Source organism: Eriocheir sinensis, chromosome 57 (assembly GCF_024679095.1).
Source record: "Eriocheir sinensis breed Jianghai 21 chromosome 57, ASM2467909v1, whole genome shotgun sequence".
Lineage (NCBI taxonomy): Eukaryota > Metazoa > Arthropoda > Malacostraca > Decapoda > Varunidae > Eriocheir > Eriocheir sinensis.
Window position 1 is genome coordinate 9,822,141 of NC_066565.1, and position 17,014 is coordinate 9,839,154.

Below are 17,014 nucleotides of genomic sequence, written 5' to 3' on the forward strand. Positions count from 1 at the left end.
ACCCAAAGATCGGTACTACGAGCTCTGTGCTCTTCCGTAGGGGAACGGCTGGCTGTCTCGAGAGAGACCCGCAGCAGACCAAGAGGTGAATTACACACACACACACGCACACATATTTTTTTATATATCATATCATGTGCCTTATTACCAACATCTGCGGCTGATTAGACAAGCATCCTGCGGTGGTCTGCGTAGGAACTGGGATTCAGTCCGCTCTACAGCATGCACCATCCTGAACGTGTTGTGACACGCGCTGCCACGATATCGTCCCAGTGTCCTCTTTGAGGACAGACATTTTGTAATATCAATAATTATTTTTCTACTTAAGATAATTTATTGGGGTATTATGAGAATAATATTGCATCTTCTTGAGAATAAAACACAGCAAAATAATAGTTCATCTCAGGAATGAGAAAGTCAGCACAGCCTAGTCAATGCAGTGCATTTTGAGGCAGAAATGTTCACCAGTTTCAGAGTCAAACTACAGTCAGATAAAGATGTCATTAAACCTTAAGCTTTTCTTTATGTACGTCAGGAAGGAATCATTATTCTGTGCTGTAACTTATATATGTTTTCATAACATGGGAAAATTATGTTATCAGGTGTCCTCAAATGAGGACATTGGGATAAAATGGGTTAAGGATTGCATACACAAACATAGATGGTCTTGTATAAAATAAAAAACTAATGATTATTGAAGGGAGAGTGATCCAGATATGATATGTAGAGTTGAAACAAACCTTGCAAAATAACTGGAACTTGTGCTGGAGGGAAAGAGCAAGTACAACATTGGGAGAAAAGATAGGAAAGAAGGAAAGGGAGGAGGAGTGATGACAATGACAAAACAAAACTTGAAAGCGACTGAAGTGAGACATGGAAATGGTAAGTGCGGAGGTGATGGCTGTGCAGGTAGTGGTACAGGGTGGAGAGAAGAATAACATAATAACAGCCTATGTCCCCCTAAAGCCAAAAGTTGGAATGAAGTAAGATACAACACTATGCTGGAAGAAACAGTACGGGCACTGACAGACCAAATAAAGAATAGTAGAAAGCTAATATTTATATATTTATTATAATAATAAATGAAGTTATGGATGAGAATGGAAAGATGCTGAAAGACGGGGAAGCTGAGAAAGAGAGATGGAGAGAATATTTCAAAAACTTAATGAATTTTGAGGATGGACGTCCAGCAGCTGTAACAGCAGCAGTTTTGAGTAGAGGTAGAGGAGGAGTATATAAAGAAAGAAGTATAACATATGAAGAAGTAAATCAGGCAATAAAAAGATTAAAAAACGAAAAGGCAGCAGGAATTGATGGAATCACAGCAGAAATGTTGAAGTGTGGAGGAGATGAAGTTGTGAAATAGATGGTCAAGATATTTGAAGTAGCATGGGAGGGGGGAGGGGGGGGGGTGCCAGCAGACTGGATGAAAGCCATCATAGTCCCAGTTTACAAGGGGAAGGGCAGGAGAGGGGAATGTGGGAGCTATAGAGGTGTAAGTCTCCTGAGTATACCCAGAAAGGTATATGGAAAAGTCATAATAGAGAGGGTGCAAAGACTTACAGAAGAGAAAATCAGTGAAGAGCAAGGAGGCTTCAGGAAGGGAAGGGGATGTGTGGATCAGATATTTGCCTTCAGGATGGTAGTAGAAAAAATAATAGCAAAAGGAAAGAAACTATACGCTGCCTTCATGGATTTGGAAAAAGCTTATGACAGAGTCGATTGGATTGCATTGTTTTAAAGATTTATGGTGTGGGAGGAAAACTGCTTAGTGCAATAAAGTCTTTCTATGAGGATGCATCTGCATGTGTCAAAATTACTGGAGAAACAAGTGAACATTTTGAGATAAAAGTGGGCTTAAGACAAGGGTGCGTCATGTCACCATGGTTATTCAATATTTATATGGACGGTGTTATTAGAGAAATTAAGGGCAAAGTTGGAGAATTTGGAGTATGACTGTTCGATGGGGGAAGGAAGTGGGTACTGAATTCGATACTGTTTGCTGATGACACGGTGCTCATTGCAGAAAATGAAAGTGACCTACAAAATTTGGTCAGTGTTTTTGATAGTGTCTGTAATAGGAGAAAGCTGAAAGTGAACGTCAACAAAAGTAAAGTGATGGTTTGTGAGTGAAGCAGAAGTGAGGTTGTAGATTTTTTATGCCCATATAGAGTGGGAATTGAATGTGAATAAGAATGCAAAATAATTTTAAATGGTGAAGAAATGGAGGAGGTCAATGAGTTTAAGTACCTTGGATCAGTTATGTGTAAGCATGGTGGTATGGAGGGAGAGATAAGAGAAAGGGCATTGCAAGGAAGAAGGGTGGTAGGGTCTTTGGGACGAATCATGAATGGCAGAAGTGTGAGCATGGAGGTAAAGAGGGATTTGAGAAATACAATAATAGTACCAACCCTCACATATGCAAGTGAAACGTGGGCCTGGAATGAAAGTCAGAGGTCTAGAGTGCAGGCAGTGGAAATGAGTTATTTGAGGAGTGCTTGTGGTGTGAGTAGAATGGATGGAATGAGTAATGAAAGTGTGTACGAGCATTTTGGAATGTGTCACAGGGGTGAAGGGAAGAAGTGTGGAGTGGTGGAAGAAGTGAAGCGACAGACCTTAAAGTGGTTTGGCCACATGGAGTGAATGGAGGAGAGTAAGATGACCAGAAGGGTGTATGTGAGTGAGATAGAGGGAGGGAATGATAGAGGACGACCTCCAGTGAAATGGAGAGATAGGGTGCAAGAGTACGTTAGGGAGAGGGGGGAAAGATCTTTGAGAAACTTTGAGCAGGCAAGGAGGGAGTGTCTGGATAGAGAAAGTTGGAAGCTCTTCTTCCGTGGCCATACCCTGGTGGGAGCTCCTAGGAGCAGGCGTCGATGACATGAATGAATTAATGAATAATATTAGCGGGAGATTTCAATTGCAAAGAGGTGAATTGGGAAGACTATGCAAAGGAGGGTGAAGAAAATACCTGGGGAAGTAAACTATTGAAGCTGGCAACAGATAACCTGTTGACGCAGTGGGTCAAAGGAAAAACAAGGCTGAGAGGGGATGACCAACCATCAAGACTAGACCTAATTTTCACAAAAAATGTTGAGCTAGATGAAGAAGTCAGTCATGAGTGCCCCTTGAGAAAGAGCGACCATGAGCTATTAGAGATGAAAACTTTGGAAGGATGTGAACACCGAGATGAGGCATATAAGGAAAAAAGGAAAAACTACGCAAAGGCAGATTACGTTGGACTCAAGACTTTCTTCCCTGGGGTAGACTAGAGTGATATGAAGAGGAGTACTAACATTCAAAAGAAATATGACCTTTTTATGAATATCTACAACAAAGGAGTAGAGATAGATGTTCCATACTATACAGTAAAAGCTAAAGGAGAGAAAACATGGTTTGGGAGGAGGTGTGAAACAGAAAAACAAAACAGAAGTAAGGCATGGAGGAATTTAAAGAAAAGACCAAATAAGAATAACAGAGACATATATAAAAAAGAAAGAAATGAATATGTGAAAATAAGGAGAAGAGGAAGCTAATTTTGAAAAAAGAATACAGTACCCTCTCAAATTTCCCGCTTGCTTCGTTCCGAAGGTATGGCGCTAAACTCGAGGTATTGAAATACATGAAAAAGCGCTTATTGGCTCTGGCCCAGGGAAAAAAAATACTTTTTTTTTACTTGACTCCCTTGTTATCACAATCCAGCTTTCCAGACACACAACAGATCAAAAATAGACAAACTATGTAGAGGAAGCATTAGTTTGAGAAGGCTATAAGAAAATCCAGCTTTCCAGACAGAGCAACAGATCAAAAATAGACAAACTATGAAGACATCTTTTCCCAAAATCAAGACACCTCTCCACCACAAATTGACCTCTCTCTTGGCCACTCTTTACTTTCGTCTATTATGGCAGCGGTGAGTAGCGGGCCTTTTTTTTCTATGCACTTTTTGTTGCCCTTGAGCCGTCTCCTTTGTTGTAAAAATAAATAAATAAATAAAAGCTACAGAAATCCAGAGAGCCAGACACACAGAGAAAATGAGACAGCAAAAGGAAGAAGAAGAAATGAAAAGGGAAAACTAAGACAAGGAGAGGAAGAGAGAAATGAAAAAGGAAAAGGATGAAAGGAAAACGGTGAAAAAATAAGACATAAGAACAGAAAGAGAACAAAAAATGAGAACGGAGGAAAATGAAACAGGGATAAGTAGAGAAAGAGAAGGAAAGCAATACTACCAAAGAGACAGACACAGAGAAAATGAGAAGTAGATAAAACAACCATTAGCACTAAAAGCTACAGAAATCCAGAGAGAGACAGAGACAGACAAAGACAGACACAGAGACACAAACAGAGACAGACAAAGACATAGACAGACACAGAGAAAATAAAAACAGAAATAAACAACCATCACAAAAAGCTACAGAAATCCAGAGAGAGACAGACAGACAGACAGACAGAGAAAATGAGAAGCAAATAAAACATCCAGAGAGACAGAGACACACAGGGAGAGAAAATGAGAGAAAAACAGAGACAGACAAAGACACAGAGAGACCCAGACAGAGAGAGAAAATGAGAAGCAAATAAAACAACCAGAGACACAGACATAGACAGACCCATCAATTAAAAGCCACAACCAGAGATAGAGACAGAGAGACATGCGAACAAAGAAAAAACAGGGTCGCCAACTCACCAATCAGCTCCAGGGACGAGGAGTTCAGGAGACCGTACTCAAGCCTCATAATGATGTCACCGTCCGGGTCCTGCTTGTCCTTCTGCAAACACCACCAACAGCGAGGTAAAAAAAGTCGCCGAGTCAAATCCTGCCACACCACACCACACCCAGCTGCACCACACACCACACCACACCATACCCAGCCACACCACACACCACACCACACCATACCCAGCTGCACCACACACCACACCACACCATACCCAGCTGCACCACACACCACACCACACCACACCCAGCCACACCACACCACACCACACCACACCACACCCAGCCGCACCACACACCACACCACACCAAACCCAGCCGCACCACACACCACACCACACCACACCATACCCAGCCCCACCACACCACACCACACCCAGCCGCACCACACACCACACCACACCACACCATACCCAGCCGCACCACACACCACACCACACCAAACCCAGCCGCACCACACACCACACCACACCATACCCAGCCCCACCACACCACACCACACCCAGCCGCACCACACACCACACCCAGCCTCACCACACACCACACCATACCATACCACACCCAGCCCCACCACACACCACACCATACCCAGCCGCACCACACACAACACCATACCCAGCCCCACCACACCACACCACACCCAGCCACACCAGATTACTCTCCCTTTTCCTTCCTTGGGATTTCCTTCCCTTGCTCTGCCTTCCCTTTCCTTCCCTTCCCGTTCTTGGGCTAGCCTTCCCTTCCCTACTGCAGCCTTCCCTTCCTCTTCCTCCCCTTCCTCTCCCTCCCATCCCCTTCCCTACCTTGGTCACTATAACTACTGTAGGCAGACACACTTCAGAAGTGGATCTTCATGTGCTTGGCAATGTCATCCCTTGTCTTAAAGAGCTTTCCACAAACATCACATTTGAACTCTCTAAGGCCATAGTGCCTGAAGACATGTCGATTGAGTGCCTGCTTCACACTGAACCTCTTCCCACACTCTTCACACTCATGACTTTTTACACCAGTGTGTGTAAGGGTGTGTGTATCAAGGTGACTCTTCCGGAAGAATTTTTTCCCACATTCCTTACATTCATAGTTCTTCACACCAGTGTGTGTAAGGGTGTGTGTATCAAGGTTACCCTTCAGGGTGAATAGTTTCCCACATTCCTTACATTCATAGTTCTTCACACCAGTGTGTGTAAGGGTGTGTGTATCAAGGTTACCCTTCAGGGTGAATAGTTTCCCACATTCCTTACATTCATAGTTCTTCACACCAGTGTGTGTAAGGGTGTGTCTATCAAGGTGACTCTTCAGGATGAATTTTTTCCCACATTCCTTACATTCATAGTTCTTCACACCAGTGTGTGTAAGGGTGTGTCTATCAAGGTTACCCTTCAGGATGAATTTTTCCACATTCCTTACATTCATAGTTCTTCACACCAGTGTGTGTAAGGTGTGTGTATCAAGGTGACTCTTCAGGATGAATTTTTTCCACATTCCTTACATTCATAGTTCTTCACACCAGTGTGTGTACGGTGTGTGTATCAAGGGTACTCTTCTGGATGATTTTTTCCCACATTCCTTACATTCATAGTTCTTCACACCAGTGTGTGTAAGTGTGTCTATCAAGGTACTCTTCTGGATGAATTTTTTCCCACATTCCTTACATTCATAGTTCTTCACACCAGTGTGTGTAAGGGTGTGTGTATCAAGGTGACTCTTCAGGATGAATTTTTTCCCACATTCCTTACATTCATAGTTCTTCACACCAGTGTGTGTACGGGTGTGTCTATCAAGGGTACTCTTCTGGATGAATTTTTCCCACATTCCTTACATTCATAGTTCTTCACACCAGTGTGTGTAAGGTGTGTCTATCAAGGGTACTCTTCTGGATGAATTTTTCCCACATTCCTTACATTCATAGTTCTTCACACCAGTGTGTGTAAGGTGTGATATCTGAGGCCTTGCCTTGTGGTGAATTCTTTCCACATTCCATACACATAAACTTCATCTCTCCATTGTTTCTGGAGTTGCCAGCAGCCAGTTGCTTCATCTGGTGACCACTGACCCTCCTGCCCCCTGCAGCAGTCTGCTCCTGCTTGTCCTGGCCACTCATGCTGCTGTCCAGCCCTGCAGGTGAGGCGGCCCCAACCTTTGTGGAAGCTGAGTGTGTTGTTGTTGTCCTCGTTCTTTCCTTGTTGTCTTTTCCTCCTAGGGCCTAGGGTCCATGGTCGTGGTCGAGGGTGGACGTGCCCGTGAGAGCTCTGTAAAAGTGAAGGAATTCTCCAATAGTAATATTGCCAGAAGAATGAATCGTTCGAAGAATAATCCGTCTAGTAAGCAGGCGGGCACAAAAACCAAGGATACTGTTGGATCTGGCAAAACAAGCCTTGCGGCTGGGGCGGGGATGATCAGCTGACAGGGGCAGACGATAGCGACAAGAGATAAACAAACAGACACATGCCCAGTCTGTAAGGTTAAGGTTGGTGAGGAAGACAAGGCTCTAGGCTGTGAACTATGTGAAATGTGGCACCACATAAAGTGTGAGGAGGTCACTGAGGCAGTGTATAATTTCCTGAGCAGCAATCAAGTAAGTAAGATTCACTGGTATTGTACCAAATGCGATATTGTTGCGGGGAAATTGTTCAAACAAGTAACCAACACATCCAAGAGACAGGATAAAGTAGAAAGACGTATGGATGCCCTGGAAACTAAAACCACTGAGGCCTTAGAGGAGATCAAGAGTGATGTCAAGAATCTGAAGGAGGAAATTAGAGATGATATCAGGTCTCAAGTGAACAGTGAGTTCAAATCTAGGATTGATGAAGTCAAGCAGAAAGTTGGGGAGGAAGTCAAGAGTGTGATTAATGAAGCAGTGGAAAGCAAAACAGTTGATATAACAGTCGACACGAGGAACAAAGTGAGTGCAGAGGTGAAGGAAGATTTGGCAAAATCCTACAGGGATGTCTTGAAGACAGAGGCATCAAAGGTTTGCAGTGGGTCTAGTACTGAAGGAGCTACTGCTTTTGGGCTCCTCAATGCTCATAATGGTAAAGAACTGTTGGATAAAACTACCAATCAAGTACAAAATAGATTAGACAGGAAAAACAACATTGTCTTGTATGGTATCCCAGAGAAGGTGAAAGAGGGCATGAACTTGGCAATTAGGTCTGAAAAAATTGAGCATGACAAGCTAATTTTCATAGAATTATGCAGTGAGATGGGCTTGACATGTTTGGACAGTGATATTGAGGAGATAAGACGAATTGGAAGATACAAGGGAGAAACAGAACAGAGTAGCCTACCAAGGCTCATAGTGGTGACTCTGAGAGGATCCTTGAAAGAAAGGATTATGAGATGCCAAAGGTGAAATATTTAGGAAGGTTGGTGTGTCTCATGATATGACCATTGAGGAAAGGAAAGAGAGAAGGAACTCAGAGCAAATGCCGGAAAGAAAAACGTCGAGGAGAAAGATTCGGGAAACTACTATGTAGTTTTGGTCAGTGTTTTTGATAGTGTCTGTAATAGGAGAAAGCTGAAAGTAAATGTCAACAGAAGTAAAGTGACGGTTTGTGAGCGAAGTAGAAGTGAGGTTGTAGATTTTGTATGCCCATATAGAGTGGGAATTGAATGTGAAAAAGAATGCAAAATAATTCTGAATGGTGAAGAAATGGAGGAGGTCAATGAGTTTACGTACCTTGGATCAGTTATGCGTAAGCATGGTGGTATGGAGGGAGAGATAAGAGAAAGGGCATTGCAAGGAAGAAGGGTGGTAGGGTCTTTGGGATGAATCATGAATGGCAGAAGTGTGAGCATGGAAGTAAAGGGGGATTTGAGAAATACAATAATAGTACCAACCCTCACATATGCAAGTGAAACATGGGCCTGGAATGAAAGTCAGAGGTCTAGAGTGCAGGCAGTGGAAATGAGTTATTTGAGGAGTGCTTGTGGTGTGAGTAGAATGGATGGAATGAGTAATGAAAGTGTGTACGAGCATTTTGGAATGTGTCACAGGTGTGAAGGGAAGAAGTGTGGAGTGGTTGAAGAAGTTAAGCGACAGACCTTAAAGTGGTTTGGCCACATGGAGCGAATGGAGGAGAGTAAGATGACCAGAAGGGTGTATGTGAGTGAGATAGAGGGAGGAATGTTAGAGGAATACCTCCAGTGAAATGGAGGGATAGGGTGCAAGAGTACATTAGGGAGAGGGGGAAAGATCTTTGAGAAACTTTGAGCAAGCAAGGAGGAGTGTCTGGATAGAGAAAGTTGGAAGCTCTTCTGCCGTGGCCATCCCTGGTGGGAGCTCCTAGGAGCAGGCGTCGATGAAATGATGAACGATGATGAAGAGGAAGTCCCTGGAACCGGCATATACTGAAGGTAAAAAGGTGGAGGAAGGAGATAGAGGAACCACAAGCATAATCCAAAATAAAATATGTACATCTGGGTCAAGTAAAAAGACTTTCATGTGTTACTTTGTAATGTCGATGTAATAACTAATGATAAGATAGTGGAGCTGGGAGCAAAAGTTGAAGAGTTACAGACACCCCCTCATGTGATAGCGTTACAGGAAGTCAAACCAAAAATCATCGTTTTGATAGAGACATTGCGGAGTATAATAACTTTGAAGGGTATGAGAGCATTGGAAAAATACTAGCACTTGATTATAAGGGAAGAGGACTGTTAGTATATATAAATAAGGATATAGCCTATGACATTATCCAGATGAAAGAGGAAGCTTGCAAGTATATAGCAGTTAAGATCAAATGTAAAAATGAGGAACTATTGTTCACGTCTATTTATAGGAGCCCAAGCAGTGATAATGAAAATAACGAGAAAATACTGAAGTTACTACAAGAAACCAGCGAATACAGTGCAAGGCACAAAATTATTGTTGGAGATTTCAACTTGCCTAATACAGAATGGGGACACTTAACATGCAAATCTGGGGAGGACAGCCTTAGCCTGAGTCTCCTAGAAAAGGTCCGGGATTGTTTTACACTCAGCACATACAGGAGATCACCAGATTCAGAGGGACCTGTGCTGGGAACATATTAGCTCTGGTATTCACTGATGATGACACAACGTTGAGGGACTTAGAGATAACAAGCCCACTTGGGAAGAGTGACCACGGATGTGTTAGTTGTAAATGTGATATAGAATCACAGGACAGGAAGTGCAAAAGTAAAATTTATCTTTATGAAAAAGCGGATTTTGATCAATTAAAAGGACTGTTATCAATTGATTGGGACGTATACCTTGATACTCACGACATACATGAAATGTGGAGGAGATTTAAGCCGAAGTTACTAGAGGCTGTCAAAGTGTGTATTCCTCAAAGGGAATTCAGAGGTAAAGATACACTCAGGAAGAGGACAAATAAAGGCTTGGAAATATACAGAAGACTGTGGCCAAAGATCAAGAAGAAAAAACGATATTGGAATAGATTGAGAAGAATGCAGGATGGTGGCATACATGGGTCAAGTGAATATATACAAATGCAAGAGGATTACAGGAGATTAAGTAATCAAGTTACAAAGGAGACTATAAATGCTATTAAGGACACCGAGAAGACCATTGCTCAGAATGTCCAAACAAACCCTAAGATATTCTGGAAGTGCGTACAGTCAAAGACTAAGTCATCAGTGGGCGAATGTGACCTTTATACGAATACTGAAAAAACAGCCAAAACACAAAGCGACGAACAAAAAGTGAGGGTGCTGGCGAACTTCTATAGTACTGTTTTGACCGAGGAACCTGATGGGATGACACCCAACGTTGATATTAAGAATGTTCCTCCCTTACCAATCATAGAATTTACATGTGATGCTATAGAAAGAGTGATCGATAAAATGCAACGTCATAAGTCTCCAGGCCCAGAGGGGTTGCACCCACGGGTGATAAAAGAGGTGAAGGGAATAATTTCCCCGCCACTCAGGAAGATATTCATGTTGTCGCTGCAGAGCAATGAGTTACCTGAAGACTGGAAAATCGCGAACATCACACCGATCTATAAGAAGGGCGACAGAAATGAACCAGGTAATTACAGACCTGTGAGTTTGACCTGTGTCATATGAAAAATAATCGAAACCATAATAAGAGAAAAAAATTTGACCGTTTGAAGAATTATCAACTACTCAGCAGAAAACAATACGGATTCATGACGGGCAGATCAACGGTGCTGCAGCTTATTACCGTGCTAGACAAATGGACGCAGTATCTGGATGAAGGTAGCGCTGTGATGTTGCATATTGCCATTTTGCTAAAGCATTTAATAAAGTTCCACATTGGAGATTAATTGAGAAAATAAAAAGTTATAACATCAGGGGCAACATTTTAAACTGGATAGCAGCATTCCTGACAGAGAGAAAACACAGAGTTATAGTAAATGGAGAAGAATCAGACTGGCAAATGGTTACTAGTGGAGTGCCCCAAGGCTCAGTGCTTGGACCACTGTTGTTCATTATGTACATAAATGATCTACCAGATGTAGTACTCAACAGTGAATTATTTTTATGCGCTGCCGATACAAAGGTCTTCAGACAAACTGGTAAGAGAGAGGACTGTGTTAGACTGCAGGAAGATCTCTACAGGATGCAACATTGGTCAGGGAAGTGGTTGTTGGAGTTCCACCCTGAAAAGTGCAGTGCTATGAGGCTAGGAACATCAAATGAAGAAAAGGTCACATGCAACATGAGGGAGGAGCTAAGGGACATCACAGTGGAAGAGGACCTGGGAGTTTGGACTGATTGCGAGCTGAAGTTTAAAGAACACCGTGCAAGGAAAATCAATAAGGATAACGGATTGGTCGGACTGATCCGACGTACATTTGTGACACTGGATGAGTCAGAACTCAAGTTATTGTTTATTGCCTTAGTTCGACCACACCTAGAGTATGCAAACCAAGCCTGGTCCCCGAGCAAGAAGATGGACATTGAGGCAGTGGAGGCAGTTCAAAGAAGAGCCACCAAATTGGTACCAACCTTGAAGAACTTGTCATATCCAGAACCACTACAGAAATTAGGCCTCCCAACCCTGTCATACAGACGATCAAGAGGTGATATGATAGAATTGTTCAAGATCATGAATGGAGTGTACGACAGTGACATATGCAGCGGCCTCTTCATGGATCAAAATTATCAAGCTACACGGGACATAGTAAGAAGATATATAAACAACGTGCCAGGTTAGATATAAGAAAATATTCATTCTGTAATAGAGTGGTGGATATCTGGAACGGCCTCCCTGAAGCAGTAGTGAGTGCACCATCAGTTAAAACCTTTGAAAATAGGTTGGATAAGGCATGGAGATCACAGAGACAAAAACTTGAGCACATGGTAGCCATTGATATTGGGCACGGGTCCAGACAACTCGACCACGGAGACCACCCGAACGGAGACACAGAGACCGGAGACACAGGCTTTGTTAGCCTCTTCCGGAATTCTTCTGTGAGTTTCTGTGACCGTCGGGTTCTTGTTGTTGGTGATAGTCAGGTTCGTTATGTTGACAGGTATTTTTGCTCCAAGGATAAGAACAGGACGAGGGTGTGTTTCACAGGGGCAGGGGTGGGCCATATATCAGACAGGACTGAGGCGTGTATGGCAAGCGAGGGATCGAACCCCATTGTCTTTCTCAGCTGTAGCGGAAACGGTTTCTCGTGTGCCAAGCGAGGACCTTCTCAGGAGTTTTAGAGAATTGTTAGGCAGGATACGTGACGCTGGTGGGTCGCCAGTAGTGTGTGGTGTCCTGCCAAGGAGGGGCGTTGGTGATGGATGGCTGTCCAGGGCGATAGCAGTGAACAGAAGACTTGCTGAGCACTGCGAGCGCAATGGGTGGCTGTTCGTCGACAATTGGAACCTCTTTTTTGGCAACGACGCCCTCTACGCCCGTGACAGGATACACTTGACGTTCAAGGGTGTTGAGGCTCTCTCAGACTCCCTTGAGCGAGCACTTGGTACCCTGAGGGATTTTTTAGTATAGGCGAGGGGGGAAGGAGTAATGGGAGCAATGGGAGGAGTAATGGAAGAGGACATCTAGCTCATAATATAACCAGGCAGCTTAGAAGTAATTATAGGGGAGTAACAGAGGGCGGGCTAAGAATCTTCTATACTAACAGCAGGAGCCTCAGAAACAAGATAGACTTACTAAGGGGTGAAGCTTGTTCAGAAAATTTTGACATAATAGCGATCACTGAGACATGGATAGACACTGCCAATAGAAATTTTAGATCAGAATTTGAAATAACGGGTTATCAGATATTTCACAAAGACAGAAGGGGCAGAAAGGGAGGCGGAGTTGCGCTATATGTTAAAGACTCACTTAAATGTTTAGTTGACAATTCAGTCAAAACTAACATGGATTCAGAATCAGTTTGGGTGGACGTTTACAAAGGGAAAGAAAAACTAACTCTAGGAGTTATGTACAGGCCACCCAGCCTTAACAGGCAGGACACGAGTATATTTCTACAGGAGATTGGCAGGGCGAGTAGGAGTAGAAATGTCTGCGTAATGGGGGACTTTATTTATAGGAATATAGACTGGGAAGACCTAGTGGGTGACCTGGAAGCCGAGGACTTTCTTGAAGTTATACAAGATAATTTCCTTAAGCAGGTAGTTACTGAGCCTACCAGAGGAGATAACATATTAGACTTAGTCCTAACCAATAATGGGAACTTGCTACGTGAGTTGGAGGTGGGCGGAGAGTTAGGAAATAGTGACCACAGAACGGTTTGTTTTAGCTTAGACTGGGCGGTAACCATAGCTGGGCGTTATCGCGATACTTTATCGCAGATAACAAAATCGGATTATCGACCATCCGCTACTTATTTAAATATATATCGGTATCTTCGTTACTTTTGTAACCAAACTAGCTATAATCGTTACTTTTTTTCCGCCTCCCTACTGCGCATGCATGGCCCGGTGTTGTATGAAAAAACTACGGGGTATGAAATATCTTCGGTGATGAGAGTTCATACTTAGATCATGAAAATTAAAACACTAAGTTATTTTTTATGCTACTCAAAATCAATATATCATAGAGAAAAATCATTTAACTTTGCCCCAAAAATGATTATTCACTGCCTCAAATTTGATATTCCATATTCGTTTGTGACCATGCCATGGTATTGAAGGCACCTGGTGTTGTGTTATTTGGTGTCCCATCGTCAAAAGCTGGTGCTTTTGTTTACAAACACTGGTCGAGATCTCGTGAACTGCGCATGCTCAGACCATTAAGTTTAGACCTGTACAGTCTCACAATGTTTTTTTTAACCCATTAAGAGTTGCTGGAAAGCTGAATCAAACATACAGTACCACCATCCTCGCTGTTTCTAGAACGACGTACACTCTGTACATATAAATACAACTCGTACAGAGTGCCGTTCTAGTAACAGCGAGGACGGTGGTAGTGGTACTATATGTCTGATTCAGCCTTCCAGCAACTCTTTATTATGGTTTAAAAGCTTTGTGAGACTGTACCGGTTTTGTGTTATTTGGCGTCTCCACCGTCAAAAATTGTTTACAAACACTGGTCTCTCGTGAACGGTGCATGCTCAGACCAGCAAGCGTAGACCTGTACAGTCTCACAAAGCTTTTAAACCGTAATTAAGAGTTGCTAGAAGGCTGAATCAGACATACAGTACCACTACCACCATCCTCGCTGTTTCTAGAACGGCACTCTGTACGAGTTGTATTTATATGTACAGAGTGTACGTCGTTCTAGAAACAGCGAGGATGGTGGTACTGTATGTTTGATTCAGCTTTCCAGCAACTCTTAATGTGTTAAAAAAAACATTGTGAGACTGTATAGGTCTACACTTATAGCATCTTCCATTTAGCGTAACCCGTTTCTGGGTCGTGATCTGGCGTGTTCCATTTAGCGGAACCGAAAAGACGTGGTGACGTGGTGTGTGGTGGACGTGCCGTCCGTGAGCTCTTGAAATAAGGTCTTTAAAATTGTAATCTGAGTGGTAAACAAAGAGAAACATGGAGAATAAACGAATGGATGGTGGGACTGAGAGGAAACCTGCAGGCAGAACAACAACAGAAATATCTGAAGAGGAAAGGAAGGAAAGTACAGGGGATGTGTGTGGGAGATGCAGTAAAATGGTAAGAGAAAAGGATATGGCAATTTTATGTGATATATGTGAGACATGGTACCATGCTAAGTGTGAAAAAATACTACCAGATGTTTATAAGTTTATGGTGGAAGAAGAGGCTGGATCTCAATTTACTTGGCATTGTATTTCCTGCAAGAAAGGATGTGCCAAACTAAAATCATATATAGAAAAGCTGGAGAAGACACAAGCAGATTTAATTGAGAAACAGGAGATAATCCAGGTTGAGGTTCAGGAGATACGTGAAGCAGTCAAAGTGGATAAAGAAGTTCTTGATAATGTTACTGGTAGGGTGGGGGTTCTGGAGGCCAAGGTAATGACAGACAAGGAGAGTATGCAAGATTTGAGTTCACGGATGGAAAGAGTTGAAATGAATTTATCAGACTTGAAGGAGTCAACCAAAAAAGAGATGAAGGAAGGAGAGAGGACATATGGGGAACATCAGGTGTCTCAGGGAATACAGAAAGAAATGGATATGAATACAGTATTTGAGGAACTAAATGATAAGAAGAAGAGGGAAAATAACATTGTGGTATACAATGTTCCAGAGTGTGACTCAAGTATATTTCAGGAAAGAATTAAACATGACAGACAGATTATGAAACAAATTTTGAATGCATGTGGGATTCATGAAGAGAAGATGGCAAGAGTGGTAAGGCTCGGGAAAAAGAAGGAAGGCAGAGGATGGCCCGTCCTAACTGTGTTGACTGATCCAGAAGTGAGAAATGATTTATTTAGAAACATTAAAGAATTGGCCAAGGATGACAACTTGAAGAACTTTAGAGTGGCCTATGACTTAACCAGGAGGGAAAGACAATTGGATCAGGACTTGTTGGAAAAAGCAAAAAACTTAACGGAGACAGGGAAGGGGAAGCATGTGGTCAGAGGTCCACCCTGGAACAGAAGAGTTGTCAAGGTGGAGGAGCAAGGGTCACGGCCAGTGTAGAAGATAATGTTGGTACACTAGGGGTTGGTGGTGTAAAAAATGTAAATAGTAAGTTTACTGTTATGTTTACAAATGTGGATGTATATACTTGTGATAAGATTTTGGAATTGAAGTTATTACTGGATACCATGAGTGAAAAACCAAGTGTGATTGCTTTATCTGAAGTTAAACCAAAGCATTTTAGATACAAGAGAAATATAGTAGAATATAATATTGATGGATATGAGATAGAGGAAACTAATATCTTTGGTAATGTTGGCAGAGGTCTACTGATATATGTGAAAAATGGTATCACATATAACAAGGTTGATTTAGTCTCAAATTTTGTGAATATTGCTGTTTGGAAATTGTGCTTCAAGGAGAAAAGATAATTTTAACATTAATATACAGGAGTCCAAACAGCCTGGAGAGAAACAATCATTTGCTTCTAGACCTGTTTCAAGAGATGAATGAGATGAAAGCAACTTATAAGATTATAACTGGGGATTTTAATTTGCCAAAAATAAATTGGAAAAATTACACCACTAACACTGGAATAAATGATTTTGGAACCACATTCATGGAGAAGGTGCGTGATTGCTTTTTGATGCAACATGTGAAGGATGTTACCAGGATGAGAGGAGAACATATGGGTAACACTCTGGACTTGTTCTTCACTAATGAAGAGTCAATTGTGGAAGAAGTTATGATTGGGAATCCTTTGGGGAGAAGTGACCATGCCGTGATTCACGCTGTGTGTGACATGGAGGAGACTCTGGCTCAAGAAAAGAAGACAATTTATTTGTATGAAAAAGCCGATTATGAGTTGTTGAGAAGGGAACTGGAGATAGACTGGAAGGAATACTTATCTGATGCTACTAATATAGAAGAAATGTGGAGTAAATTTAAGTCAAAGTTACATGTTGCAATAGAAAAGAGTGTGCCTACAAGAAGGATAGGGAATTTTAAGCAATACAGGAAGAGGACAAATGAAAATTTACAAATGAACAAGAAATTGTGGTCTAAGATAAAAAGAAAACAGAGGTTATGGATGAGAATGAAATCTTTAAAAGGGAATTTGAATGCATTCAGCAGGACAATGTATATGGAGACCGAGAAAGAGTACAGGAGACTGAACAATCAAATCAGAAAAGAAACACGAAATGCTGTGAAGGTTAAGGAAAAAGAAATAGCTAAAAACGTAAAAGAGAATCCCAAAGTATTTTGGAAATATGTCCAGAGTAAGGTAAAAAGTAAACCCAGGATTCCTAACTTACAAAAG

At 42.2% G+C, this 17,014-nt stretch overlaps 2 protein-coding genes across 17 annotated transcripts in view; one reads left to right on the forward strand and one right to left on the reverse strand.

Moving 5' to 3' along the window:
* Window positions 1–17,014, forward strand: part of LOC126984853 (uncharacterized) — a 129,588-nt gene that overhangs the window by 92,668 nt on the left and 19,906 nt on the right. The window lies entirely within an intron of this gene.
* The window catches only part of LOC126984856 (gastrula zinc finger protein XlCGF46.1-like), a 91,757-nt gene that overhangs the window by 7,438 nt on the left and 67,305 nt on the right, over window positions 1–17,014 (reverse strand). For 8 of the 16 annotated variants that reach the window (XM_050839090.1, XM_050839087.1, XM_050839088.1 and 5 more), the window contains 2 exons: window positions 6,768–6,963; window positions 4,685–4,766 (listed from right to left, as the gene is read on the reverse strand). The exons of 4 other annotated variants lie outside the window; for them this stretch is intronic. The gene's annotated coding sequence lies outside the window, so the exon portion shown is untranslated. Of the gene's footprint in view, window positions 1–4,684; window positions 4,767–6,767; window positions 6,964–8,948; window positions 9,068–17,014 lie in introns of those variants that run through there. 4 more of the 16 variants (XM_050839091.1, XM_050839081.1, XM_050839079.1 and 1 more) reach the window with 2 other exon arrangements.